Source organism: Nicotiana tomentosiformis, chromosome 8, assembly GCF_000390325.3.
Source record: "Nicotiana tomentosiformis chromosome 8, ASM39032v3, whole genome shotgun sequence".
NCBI classification, from domain to species: domain Eukaryota; kingdom Viridiplantae; phylum Streptophyta; class Magnoliopsida; order Solanales; family Solanaceae; genus Nicotiana; species Nicotiana tomentosiformis.
In genome coordinates, this window is record NC_090819.1 from 79375135 (window position 1) to 79389101 (window position 13967).

The following is a 13967-nucleotide window of genomic DNA, read 5'->3' on the forward strand; positions in this document are numbered from 1 at the left end:
TGGCTGCTCGATGAACCGGTCTGCGTCCCTTTTCGGCAACAGTTTAGGAGCGCTCGGTTTCTTATCAACCTGTTCTTGGTGTTCTTTCATCTGGTCTTGGAGCGCCTTGTTTTCATTTTCCATTTCCTCCATCCTTTTTAGAATAGCGGCGACGACGTTTTCACCTACACTATCAGTGATATTGTGAGTTATACCTGTCGTTGGAGGGAGGGGTTGGTTGCATTGCTCGTCTGTTTGCTGTATCCTGCAAGTCCTTGCGGTTTCTGCAGTCGTGCCTGGAGCGGCTTTGTTGAGGAAGCTTGTTAGCGTGTCAGTTAGCCATGCCTCGAGGAGCTTTTTCAAAGCTGGGAGTGTCCCTTCCTCTACATATGTGTAGGTTCCTTTACCATGGGGTTTTGTTATGTTGCAGTATGGGGGCGGTGACCCATCTAGACTAGGGGACGCGCTGGGCGTCATGTCCCCACCTGTCGTTTCTTAGCTTTCGTTGATGATATTCATTAGGTTGGTCGGGAGGTCACTTGTTATCCTTGTCGTTTCTTCTCGGTTACCTGCCATGTAGGGTTTTGTATACACAAAGAAAGAAGGTCTTGGTTTTTCTCTTTGCGTTAGTGACCTGTGCTAGTTGTAGATCCAGAGGAAACTAAAAGTTTAACTAAGAAATCCCCACAGACAGCGCCAAATTGTTTGACCAAAAAATATAAATCTTGGATCAAATAATTAAATCTATGTGAACAATGGTTAATCTTAGCTAACAATAATATCCTTAGATAGGGTTGTTAAAAAAACAGTAAATGTCGTGTGGATCTGGTCGGACAGTAGCAATAATATGTAATAAATGTTCTAGAAATCAGGAGCAATAATATAGCATTCAATAATAATAAACAACAATAAATGACATTTAAGTAAATAAGAGGAATGATTCACCCAATAAAGGATGGAGTAGGTGAATGTTCCTCCTGACAATGATGAATGATAGACAAATCCTTGAATATTCGAGTTATTCTCGGATCTGATGGAAAAGTATGGACAAGAATCGTAGTGAAGAGGTGGTGTTTGTATCTTAGCAAGAGAGAGAGATGAATCTTTTAGTCAAAGTGTGTTCTTTACATATGAATATCACATGCCCATATCATTGTCTCTTTTTCTATTTATATGGGACATATTCCTAAGAAACCCTAAAAGTACAAGTACAGAGAATATCCACTAGAATATCCACTAGAATATTCTCTTTAATATCTTATCTTGAAAATTAGTCGTTACAACTCTATCAACGATACTCGACCTCTACCTCGACCCTTGTTGACATCTCGACTAGGGCTCTCGTTGACTCTTTGACCATGGACTTTGCTGCTTCTTGGGCCATCTCGACTAACGACGACTTGAGAACTCTTCTCTTAGTATTACTTGGCTTAAATATTCTAAAAACAGATTTTGACTCATACAAGTTTGAGGGGGATCTTATGCCTTTTCTCTTAGATTTTTATCGAGCAATTTATGCAAAATACCCATTGAGCTTAAAATAATTACTTTTTCCTATCCATTTGAAAATTATTTACAATATATACTTACCCAATTAAAACTAATTACCCCTACCTACTCCATTACCCATTTGGCTCGGCTTAGCTTGATTTAGCTTGGCTTGACTTGGTTTGGTTTGGCTTCGCTTGACTTGGTTTGGCTTGGCTTGGTTTAATAACTTAATTTGATTTCATTTGGTTGGCTTTTGACTGGGTATTTAAAAAAAAGGTCGGGGCAAACTATGTAGGCAGTGGTAAATATTTTGTCCCACCTGGGTATTTGTTAAAGACCCCCATTTTTATCCTTAGAAATAGAAGTACATGTTGATATAGGATGAGTAGGGCCGAAAGTTGGGCCTTCTGACCAATTAACCAGCTGCCAGTTTTATTTGTTCTTTTTCCTTTTTTGGCAGTTGACCTGTATATTTCTCTATTTAGTAATAAAATTCTTTATTTACCACCCAAAAAATAATTAATCGAATTTTTTTAAAGCTATTGTTTATATATTGTACCCTTCTTTGAACGATCTTAGCAAACGTAACCTTCCACTTCATAAGCAAAACAATTTAATTTTTTCGTATATATATAAAATTTTAAACTATTTACCCAGTTTTTCTATTTACAGAAGTAATTAAAAAAATTTACAAACTATATATAAAATCCGATAAAAAAAATTACAATTTACCTACAATTTATCTACAATTTAAATATAAATTTGTTATACAGAATCGGGTGAAAAACTACAATTCACATATAATTTATATACAACTTGTATACAATTATGTTAGTTGTATATATTTTGTATGTCGTTTCTACACCTGACTTACAAAATATATACAATTTATTTATGTCTTCTTCGAGTTTCACTCTGAAGTTGTAATCAAAATCACCTTGAATCTTCATCAAATTCTTTTAAAATTGAGATATAAACTCTAAAGGATATATCCAATCATTTGCAACAACGTCCAAACAAATAACAATTTTGCAAAATTTAATTTTCGAATTCAAAACTTAGAAACTTTTTAATTGCGAGATTCTTAATAGCTATTTGTTGGGATGATTTTGTTGTGAGCAAACTGGTGGGGGAATAAGATCAACTCTCACCTTACGAGCTGACAGTTCGAAACATAGAGAAACAAAGAGAGCAATTTAGAACTACTCGAAACCTATTGTACTTTGCTAGGCCATTAATTACATCTCAAAAAACACATTTATTTTCTCTCTCTATAAAGGCATATTTTTATTACTTCTTCCAATAATTGTCTTCTCTTTCTATGTTTGTTACTAATATGGTGGACATTTTCAAAACTTCAAACTGCGATAATAGTTTTCCAGCAATTTCTCCTCTGTTTCAATCAGTGAATTTTTCTATTGCAGTGTTGTCATATGATACAACTTAGGCAAGGAAGAAAGGGAGAAAAAAAATGGTAAGATTGAAGTTAAATTCATTATTTTGTATATAAATAGTAATTTGTATATGTTAATGTAATTAAATGATAAACTATTTAAAGTTTAAACTATTTAAAAGGGTAAATAAATTTATAATATAATATAGAGAGATAAATGTTTCGAAAAATTAAAGATGAGATCTCTTTCTTTTCATCGCTCTTCTTAAGATTCTCCTCCTTTTCCATCGTTTCCGCCCAAAGCTTAACCACGCAACGTAAAAAGAATTGCTCTTATCTGCAAGTGTTTATTTCTACCACTGACGACCAACCAAAGAAACCAAACAAAGTCACATATGACCTCTTCTACAATTGTACACTGTTTTCTGGGTAAAAATTCACCGGGCGTCCTATTTGGTCGCCCCATTTAACATGTACTTATTTTTTAAATTTTCTTTAAATTTGTACCCACTGTTTAAACAACTTCAGGCTTTTTTCTCCTTTCTTCTTCTTCTTCTTCTAACAATGATTTTATATGGTGTTTGTGAACATATTTTAAGGTAGTTTATTGTTGTTTTGACAAATTGATGATTAAAATTTGTTCTTGATGATATTTAGATATTGGTGTATGAGGTAAAATATGTTATGCTAAGTGGTTGCATAAGGGAGTGACACGTGGAGCCGAAGGCGTAGGACAGTTAAAACCGAAGACAACTATTCCATTTGTTACCGGAAAGAATGACGTTCATAAAGATACAATAAATATCTACCGTCCGGTAGCATTTAATGGAGAATATTCCACAGCATTTAGTATATTGCCCGTTACAAAGAATGTCATTTACGCTCGCCGTTACACATTCTTCAATGGCCCTCATAATTGACATTAAAGAAGGGCATGATCCTAGGACATTGTTTCCTAGGTGCAGCTATAAATAGTGAGCTATGTTATCATTGTAAAAGACACGAATTTTCTGGCAAACTTATGCTATAATCGATTCAAAGCTTTATACAATTTTATCTTCTTACTCCTTGATTTAGTTGTTGTTGTGCCCGAAAGCCCTGCTCTTGGAACTACTGTTTCTGCTAATTTATCTTCATTTCAAGGCTAAGTATTGCGTATTTTTTCAATTATTTTGTTATTTCGAGATCGAATTAATTCACTTGTCTAGAAACCACGTATAAATTCAATTGTACCGTTTTACAGGTAAATAGTTTGGCGCCCACCGTGGGGCCTAGACAGTCATGTAATTAAGTTGATCCTTACCTCTTTTACTAACGTGTCTTGATTATTTGTCTTAGCAAAAAATCACAAAAAATGACAGATAATGGTATTTACAACACACACAATCTCGAGGCCCAAGGAGACCAGCCTAATCACGAGGATTTAGTCAGTGACACTCGCAATGAGGGAAATGATGCTACATCGGTCCACGACAGGCAGTTCCCGCGACATGTTCGGGAGGCGACTCCCGATGATGTTAAAGAAGAGCATGGTGTTGAAGCGGTAAGAGTCCTGCAAGAGCAACAAGCGGCCATTCTAGGTCATAACACACGGCAGGATAGGTTATGACGGAGTTGAAGCAGGCGTTATCGGGGGCTTCCAATAGCGCGAATGAACGAGGTCCAGTTCCTCCCAGTGCTCCCGCGAATCAAACAACATAGAGGGTCGACAACAACACCCTGGGGGGCGAGGTTGGCTCCGATGGGGCTGGGGGAGCGGATCTGGACCCAACAACGAGAACGATCCCTTCAAGCGAACTCTTACTGTTTATGAGGAAGTAAACGCTCGCATGGACCGAATCCTGGGTGTACCACCAGTGCTGAAAGGGCTGGACTCAAAGAAGTATACTCAGTTGCCGTACAAACCAAACGCGGCACCCCAATTAATCCCGAAGTGTTTTAAAATGCCCGACGTGCCAAAGTATGATGGAACTTCAGACCCTTAGGAGCATATTACCACCTATACAATGGCGGTGAAGGGGAACAATTTAGCTCCCCACGAGATTGAATATGTTTTGCTGAAGAAATTCGGAGAGACTCTCACGAGGGGATCCTTGACTTGGTATTCGTTGTTACCCGAGCATTCCATAGATTCCTTTAAGATGCTCGCAGACTCTTTTATTAAGGCCCATGCCGGGGCCAGAAAGGTGCAGATCCGAAAGGCAGACATATTAGAAATTGCACAAGGAGATTCCGAGTTGCTGCGGGAATTCATCACCCGGTTCCAAAAGAAGAGGATGTTGCTCCCGACTGTTCCGGATGAATGGGTGGCTGAAGCATTCACCAAGGGTATGAATTCGAGAAGTTCAGACGCTTCCCAAAAATTGAAGGAAAGTTGCTTGAGTTCCAAGCGACGACTTGGGCAAATATCCACAACCGATACGAGTCTAAGATAAGGATTGAAGATGATCAGATTGGCTTCCCATCGTCGGCAAAGGGAGAGGATAAAAATAAAGAAAAGTCAAAAGACGATTTCGACAAAGATAGACGATCTTCGAGGGGTTAGAAAAACATATAGGGAAGACTATGGAAGTTTATATATTGTGATGTCCTTCGGGCCGGAGCCACTTATCAACGGCTCATAAACAAGATGTTTGAAAAACATATAGGGAAGACTATGGAAGTTTATATAGCCGATATGCTCGTTAAGTCTTTGAATGCATATGATCATCTTAAGCATTTGCAAGAAATTTTCGACATCCTAAGTAAGCATAACATGAAGCTTAACCCTGAGAAGCACGCGTTCGGGGTCAGCTCCGGCAAGTTCCTAGGATTTCTGGTATCACAAAGGGGGGTTGAGGTAAACTCTGATAAGATCAAAGCCATCGAAGACATCCTGGACCAACTATCAAGCGTGAAAGAAGTTCAAAGGCTCACAGGGAGATTGGCCGCTTTGAGCAGGTTTATTCCCCGGTCATCAGAGAAATGCCACCGTTTCTTCGCACTGCTCAAAAAGAAAAACAACTTCGAATGGACCCCATAATTCCAGCAGGCTTTGAGAGATTTAAAAAGGTACATGTCAAGCCCTCCGCATTATCAAAGCCGAAGGAAGGTGAAACACTGTTAGTTTACCTCACAGTCTCGGAGGTAGCGGTAAGCGTCGTTTTAGTCCGTGAGGACAAAGGTACGTAATCTCCCATTTATTACATTAGTAGAATTTTAACGGTAGCAGAAACTCGCTACCTACATTTGGAGAAGCTGGCCTTGGCTCTCCTAGTCGCCGCTCGAAAGCTAAGGCCTTATTTCCAATGTCACCCGATAGCCGTGGTGACCACATTTTCCCTTTGGAACATCCTCCACAAACCCAAACTCTCGGGTAGATTGGCCAAATGGGCCGTCAAAATGAGTGAATTCGATATAGAATATAAACCGAGGGATGCAATTAAGTCACAACCGATTTCAATCCGGGATTGCTGCCTCTAGCAACCAAAGAAGCGGTGATGGTGTCAAAATCGACATCGGGAGTTTGGACCTTATTTAAGGCTGGAGCTTCCAACGTAAAGGGTCCTGGGCTTGGCATAGTATTAACCACGCCTTCAGGAGAAACCCTAAGGCATGCCATCAGAATGGTCTCTTTAACTAACAATGAAGCAGAGTATGAATCTTTGATTGTAGGACTCGAACTGGCCCGGGGACTAGATTTCGAGGTCATAGAAATTAAATGTGACTCCCAGCTGGTGGTAAATCAGGTCTACGGGATCTTCGAAGCCAAAGAGGAACGCATGCAACAATACGTAGTGAAGGTCCAGGCTCTGCTGGCTCGATTTCGGGAGTGATCGATTACTTACATCCCGGGGACGGTAGTACAAATCATGCACTCGGTCCTGGACGCAGATAGCTATTATGAGGTAAATACGACTAATTTGGTTTGGGACTGTAGGAATGAGATCATTGATTATCTCAAGCACGGGAAGTTTCCCGAAGACTCCAAGGCGTCCCGGGCGCTGCGTGTCAAAGCAATACGATATAGCTTCAAAGGATGCCAACTATATAGAAATCTTTCCAAGGTTCGCTGGCCCGATGCTTGGGAGAGACCGAAGCTAATTATGTTATGCGAGAAGTCCACTAAGGGATATATGGAAATCATTCGGGCGCAGATTCCTTAGTGCTAAAATCGGTAAGGACAAGATATTATTGGCCCCGAATGGAACAAGACGCCAAAGCTTTCGTGCAAAACTGCGATAAGTGCCAATGCTACGCACCACTAGTAAATCAACCAGCAAAACCATTACATTCAGTTCTGTCTCCGTGGCTGTTCATGAAATGGGGGATGGATATCGTCGGACCACTGCCGCCGGCCCCTGGTAAGGTAAGGTTTCTTTTAATTTTAGCTGACTATTTTTCTAAATGGGTTGAAGCATGTCCTTATCAAAAGATCGGCGAATGTGAAGTGGTGAATTTCTTGTGGGAGAACATAATTTGCAGATTTGGAATTCCAAAAGAAATAGCCTGCGATAACGGGCCACAATTTATGCGCAAAGATCACAAAGTTCCTTGAAGATTTGAAAATCAAGAGAATCACATTTTCACCCTATCATCCAAGTGCAAATGGTCAAGCGGAATCAACGAACAAATTGATTATACAAAACCTCAAGAAGAGGTTGGAAGCGGCTAAAGGTAAATGGCCTGGGGAGCTGCCTGGAGTGTTATGGGCGTATCGAACAACGGCCAAATCGAGCACAGGAGTTATGTACGGAGCAGAAGCCTTAATCCTGATAGAAGTAGGAGAGCCTACCTTGAGATATTTCTAGGCAAGTAAAGAGACGAACAAAAAAGGAATGTTAGTCAACTTGGAACTACTCGATGAGCGTAGGGACTTGGCACATATAAGAATGGCAACCCAGAAGCAGAAAATGGAAAGATATTATAACCGAAGAGCGAACCTCCGTTATTTTAAAGTGGGAGACTTGGTTCTAAGGAAAGTAACTCAAAACACCCGGGAACTCAATGCATGGAAGCTAGGTCCAACCTGAGAAGGCCCCTACTGGGTTTCAGCTGTCACCGGGAAAGGTTCATACGAGTTGGAGAATTAGGATGGAGAAAAGTTGCCAAGCAACTGGAATGTGGCACACCTCAAGAGATATTATTGCTGATAAACATCACCTATGCTGAATGTATGTGCTGCACTCTTTTTTCCTTCGTCCAGTTTTTGTCCCAATTGGGTTTTCTGGCAAGGTTTTTAACAGCAACGAAAAGCATACTACGAAGAAAGTTTCAACAATAGCAATAAGACCTTTAATAGCAAGGCACAAAAGAGAAGAGCCACTTCGTAGCGGTTAGATAATTTTTGGCTCGATAGCAAAATTCCCACCGGGAAAGTAAGTTTGCTATCGAGTAAAGGTTACCCGACCGTTCACAAGTGCAAACCACTAGAGGATTGTTAGATAGTACTTTGCTCGATAGCATAAATTCCTAAGGGGAAGCGAAGTTTGTTACCGAGCTGAAGATTGTCTAGTAATTCATTAGTGGGGTCCTCGAAAGTGCAAAGATTCCAGTGTTCCAATTCACATTCTTCGCATTTGAACATTGGGGGCAATGATATGAGGATACGACAACAATGACTGCCACGTCGGCCGGAACACGAAAATCGGGAACATAGTTGTATCATCAGGATCGGGGACTGCGTGGCCAGCCCCATAAAAATAAGTTGTACAAGTTAGCCACAAGAAATGACAATTTCATTTTAGCTTAACGAATGCTTATGCACTTTTTGAAAAAGGAAGGAATAAAGTAAAGTCCTTTTATTTTTCATCTTGTTTCTTGTCTGACCGATAAATTGATTTTATCATTTGAAAGTTAAACAAGTACTTCAAATGCTAGTGTCGTAATGAAGAGGAGACATCATGTTCAAGAGCACTGTAAACATAAGAGAGGCCTCTCTTATAAAAACCCTCACGATAAAGGGTTAATTTCGGAAGAACTTGTGCCCGAAATCCAAATGATTTTGGGGGAAAAATACACCCAAGGCCTTACATAATAAGAGGCAAACAGTAAAATTTGCGCAGAACACTTAAGCAAAAAAGAATGCAAAGATTAAAACTTGCATAAATGTTCAAACGAAAGAAAGACTCATGCAATATTTGAGAAAAAGATGTCTTTATTCACAATAAACGTGTTGAAGCGGCACAGATACAAAAGTTGAAAAAATAAAGGAAAAGCTAAATTGCTGCATCTCTGGGTTCCGGAGGAAGAAAAGTGCTCGCGCCCCAAGGGAAATGGGTAGATCATCCGATGGCTCAACATATTGGCCCTCATCAGTTTGGCCTTCATTCCTCTTCAGTTCCTGAAACTTCGGAACCGGAAGCATCAGGCCTTGCCGGGAGGCCCCTTTTAGCAGCTGACTCAAGCTCACGGGCCTTAGCGATTTCGGCATCAAAGTCAATGATACCCGCTTTAGCCTCTTCCAAGGCTTTTCTCCTCATGTTGTACATAACATAAGTTTTCTCAACAACGAGGGAATAAACTCGGCGCTTAAGTTCTTCTTTGAGTTGGGTAACCTCGGTATAAAGGTTTTCCCGGGAGGATCTAATGGATTTGAGGCTAACATCGAGGTCACGGACAGTTGAGCTGAAAATCCTAATATGCTCAATAGTCTTCCTATACTTCTCCTCCAATAGGGCATGTTTCACCCCCGCAGCAGCAAGCTCTTCAGTTTTGGAGTTCAAGGTTGCCTCTAAGTTAGTCAATCTCTCAGCGGAGGCAGTCTCGCGATCGGTTGCAGCAAGAACGACACTATGAACTTCAGCCCATTTGGCCTTGGCCTCATCAAATTGAATCCTCAGTGGACCAATCTCTTAGCTAAGGGTTTCCACTTCTTGCTCACTTTGCTACAAACGAGTCTCCAATACAATGGCCTCGACAGCTTTGGCTTCCAATTCTTAGAGGCGAGCAGCAGTTTGCTCCCGCTCGGCCAAAAGTTGATCCCGTACAGAGGTAAGTTCTTCTATTTCCCGAATCAACCTCTGGAGGCCCTTGGAAGCAAGGAAATTGGACTACAAAACATGAAAGACAAACTCAGGATATTTTTTGTCAAAGGCAGAAGAAATGACAAAAGAAAGAATGTACTGTTGCGGCATTGTGCATGGCATTGTTCAACAAGCACTCTCCTAAGAGAGCCTGTAGCTTTTCCCAGTCTTTTCCTGAAGCTAAAGGCTTCAGATAGTTGGCAAGTTCCACCGGCCGGGATAGAAAATTGCATCTGGTGGAGACCGAGAGAGTAACGCTCCTCCTCCTTTGCGGATCTTCTAAGAGAGGAGTATAGTTTTGCCCCAAATTCCCATGAACTGGGGACTGGGAGAGAAGTACACCCTCTTCTCGGGCAGATGCGACCGGTGGAGATAATGTAGCAGTTGCTGATGGAAGAGTTGGTGATGGTGGAGATGATGTAGCAATTGCTGGTGTTGGTGAAGATGGAGATGAAGCTAATGGTGTTGAAGGGTGAGAAGCAGCAGCGACAAACGCAGTGCTGGTTGTTTGTTGCTCGTCAACCAAAGATGGAAAGAACCTGCTACTCAACCCCAAAATACTGGGTGCAACGACTGGGATCCGGAAGTGGGAGTTGGCATTTTCCACCATTTCATACTCCCCCCAAAGCGCTGAGACATCGTCCTCGGTTAGGGCTGCTTATCGGGCGGATCGGACGGTTAATTACTCTTAACGGTTTGGCTTATTGGTTATCGGCTCTTAAATGTATTAATCCGCTAGCCACCCGATAAGATATCGGGCGAATTGGTATCGGTTTAGCTATTATCGGGCGGTTTATCAGCCTAGTTCAATTTATATTACATAGAACTATTTTGGTCCTTCATGTTACATTGTTACAGTGTTACTAATAATTAGTACATACCAGCAAAAAGCCAACGGTGCTTCAGCACTTCCAAACATGGCAATTACATCTGTCAAGGGATGGCAGGTTAAGAATATAGTAAGTACTACTTATTGTACTTTAAAATGTAAACTGGGAGTTGGAGGAGTGAGCTTCCAGTAATTCCTAAGACTTGCATTCATTTCAGATTGGGCCATTCTTTATTTATTTTGCTTTATTTTTAAAAAACCTTCATTTTAACCTTCTTTTTGTTTAGCTTATTCATAATCTAGTTAATCTTTCTAACTATTCTAATCTGCGAAAATCTAAAGATGTGCAGATTTTCATTGCTTTTAAGCTTGAATATGAATACTAAACTTACCATCTGTTGCTGCTTGCTCTGGCTATGGCGAGAGGGAGAGGCTCAGGCGAGCCTCGAGGTCGAGAGGCCTGGCGGTTGGTTGTGTTATGACTTGTTGTTGCTCATGAGAATTGAGATCTGACTTCTGAGTGTTAGGGTTTCTAAAGTTTAATAGAGTAATTAATAGAGTAATACTATACTGGGCCAGACGTCATTAGTCATTACTGGAAGTGGAAGTGTGGAAGGGATTTTTATTATTTAATATACATATGGATAAAAAAAATTATTTATTTATATATATATATATATATATATATATAACGGATTATCCATTAAGAAAATTGAATAATCCGCCCCCAAACCGATAAGCCGTTAATAAAAATATTTCAATTTGTTCCTCATCCGTTAAACCGATAATCCGATACTAATAAGCCATTAAGCTACTTTTGCGGTTCGGCTTTCGGTTTCGGTTCGATTTTGAACACCCCTATCCTCGGTTGGTGTAACTAACTCAACAGATTGAGCGGTCTGTTGAGTTGAGGAAGGTCGTCGTCTTCTATGTAGAGAAGATCCCTCCTACTAGCTTCTCCATCATCGTCAATCATCACGGTATCTATGGCCGGAGGCAGAGGGCTCATCACCATGACTTTCAGAGACGACTCGGGGGCAGCATTCTTCGCCTTCTTATTCTTTCCACCGGCCGCGGAGGAACGCCTTCTTTTTGATTGCTTGTTCTCCGGTCAGGGACTCCGAGAAGCACTTGCGCCAGAAGAAGGCCTGGAGACGCCTGTCTGTGAAAAAGCTTTCTGTAGCAGCCTCGCCGCATCAGCAGGATCAGTCAAAATGTCCTCATCGGGGACGATAACTGAGCCCTGGGGTAGACCTATATTCAACAGGAGGAAAGAATATAACTTCCTCATAAGAAAAAGTAAGGACATGATGAGTTAAACTTACCATAATTTTTGGCTTTTCACCCATATTTCAGAGACATCTCTTTTCACGAGCGGATTTCGAGCGTTGTAACGTCCAAAATTTTCTGAACCCATTGGTCCAAGCCCTCAACCCTAAGGGGAACCCACCGAGTCGCTGAGGCAGGTAAAGGAAGAAAAGTTAATAATGACGAGAAAAGGATCTTTAACAAGAGTAGAAGCAAATTGTATACTTACGAGTGTGGTTCCACAAATTCGGGGAGGAAGGTGTCGAGGCCGGGATAATGTCACTTGTGGCAACGAAGACAAACCGTTCCATCCACCCACAATCGTTATCGTCATCCATGCTAGATAGCAATGCATGGTGGCCTCGCTTGCTGAAGTTGATCATTCCCCCATGGAAGATCTTGGGGGAATAAAGGTTCATCACATGAGCTAAAGACAGCTCCGCCCCTGTTTCCTGGCACAGACGCCGAAGGCAAGCAATCGTCCTCCACACGGAGGGACTCACCTGTGCCAAACACACTTGATAGTGGAGGCAAAACTCCTCAATGACGGAGTCAAGTTCTCCACTCAAAGAAAATGTCCCCAAAGTGAAGGGATACGTATAGAAGTACGTAAAACCCTTCTTGGGTAAGGTTACCCGCTCTGCCAGGTCAGGAGCGATAATGTCTAAATCCTAGCAACGACAATCTTCCTTCACAGCAGGAATGCTGGAAGTGCGGATGGAAGAAGGATATCTGCTAACGGCCCATGTACGAGGGCTAACAGAAGGAAATTTCTCTTCGAAGTCTTTTGTTGTAACAAGACTTCTAGGTATGATGGTGCTCCCTGTTGGAGGAGCCTCGGCTTTGTTTTTGTTCTTTGAGGAACTGGTATTTTTTGAAGAAGAAGCCATTGTATGTTATGGAAGAGGGAAAAGCTTTTCTCGTTTGAAAAGAGTTAAAGAAAGGTTGAAGAACAGACTACAAGTTGAATGAAGAGATTTTGAGAGAGTTTAGAGAATTATGGAATATGAATAAAGGAGGTTGATGCGTTTAAGTAAATGTTTAGGCGGTTAAATTCATGGCCATGATTACCTTGATAACCGGAAAAAGTTATGCTGAATCGTGGGATGACGCGTGTTCAGGGCATTAAATGCGGAGATACGTGCGTCTAATCAACTGTCAGAAGTTTTTCAGAGGGGATCAGTGTAATTCCCGCCAAAAAGAATATTTCTACCAACTTTTCGGTGACACAAAGTTGTGTTACCGTAAAGCAGGGGGACTATCTGTATAGGGTAAAATATGCTATGCTAAGTGATTGATAAGAGAATGACACGTAGAGCCGAAGGCACAGCACAGTTAAAACCGAAGACAACTGTTCCATTTGTCACCGGAAAGAATAACGTTCATAAAGATACAATAAATATCTACCGTCCGGTAGCATTTAATGGAGAATATTTATACTGCCCGTTATAAAGAATTTGTCATTTACGCTCGTCGTTACACATTCTTCAATGGCCCTCATAATTAACATTAAAGAAGGGCGAGATCCTAGTACCTTGTTCCCTAGGTGCAACTATAAATAGTGAGCTATGTTATCATTGTAAAGGACACGAATTTTCTGGCAAACTTATGCTATAATCGATTCAAAACTTTATACAATTTAATCTTCTTACTCCTCGATTTCGTTATTGTTGTGCCCGGAAGCCCTGCTTCCGGAATTACTGTTTCTGCTAATTTATCTTCATCTCAAGGCTAAGTATTATGTATTTCTTCAATTATTTTATTATTTCGGGATCGAATTAATTCACTTGTTTAGAAACCACGTATAAATTCGACTGTACCATTTTACGGGTAAATAATTGGATTGTTAAAATTAGAAGAACAAATTTATATTTCTGGGCAATTTGCACTTCAAGCCTATTTGGCCTTAAGTGCCTGAAAACGCTGGTTGCACTTTAGACCTTTTGCCCTTAAGTGCATCCTA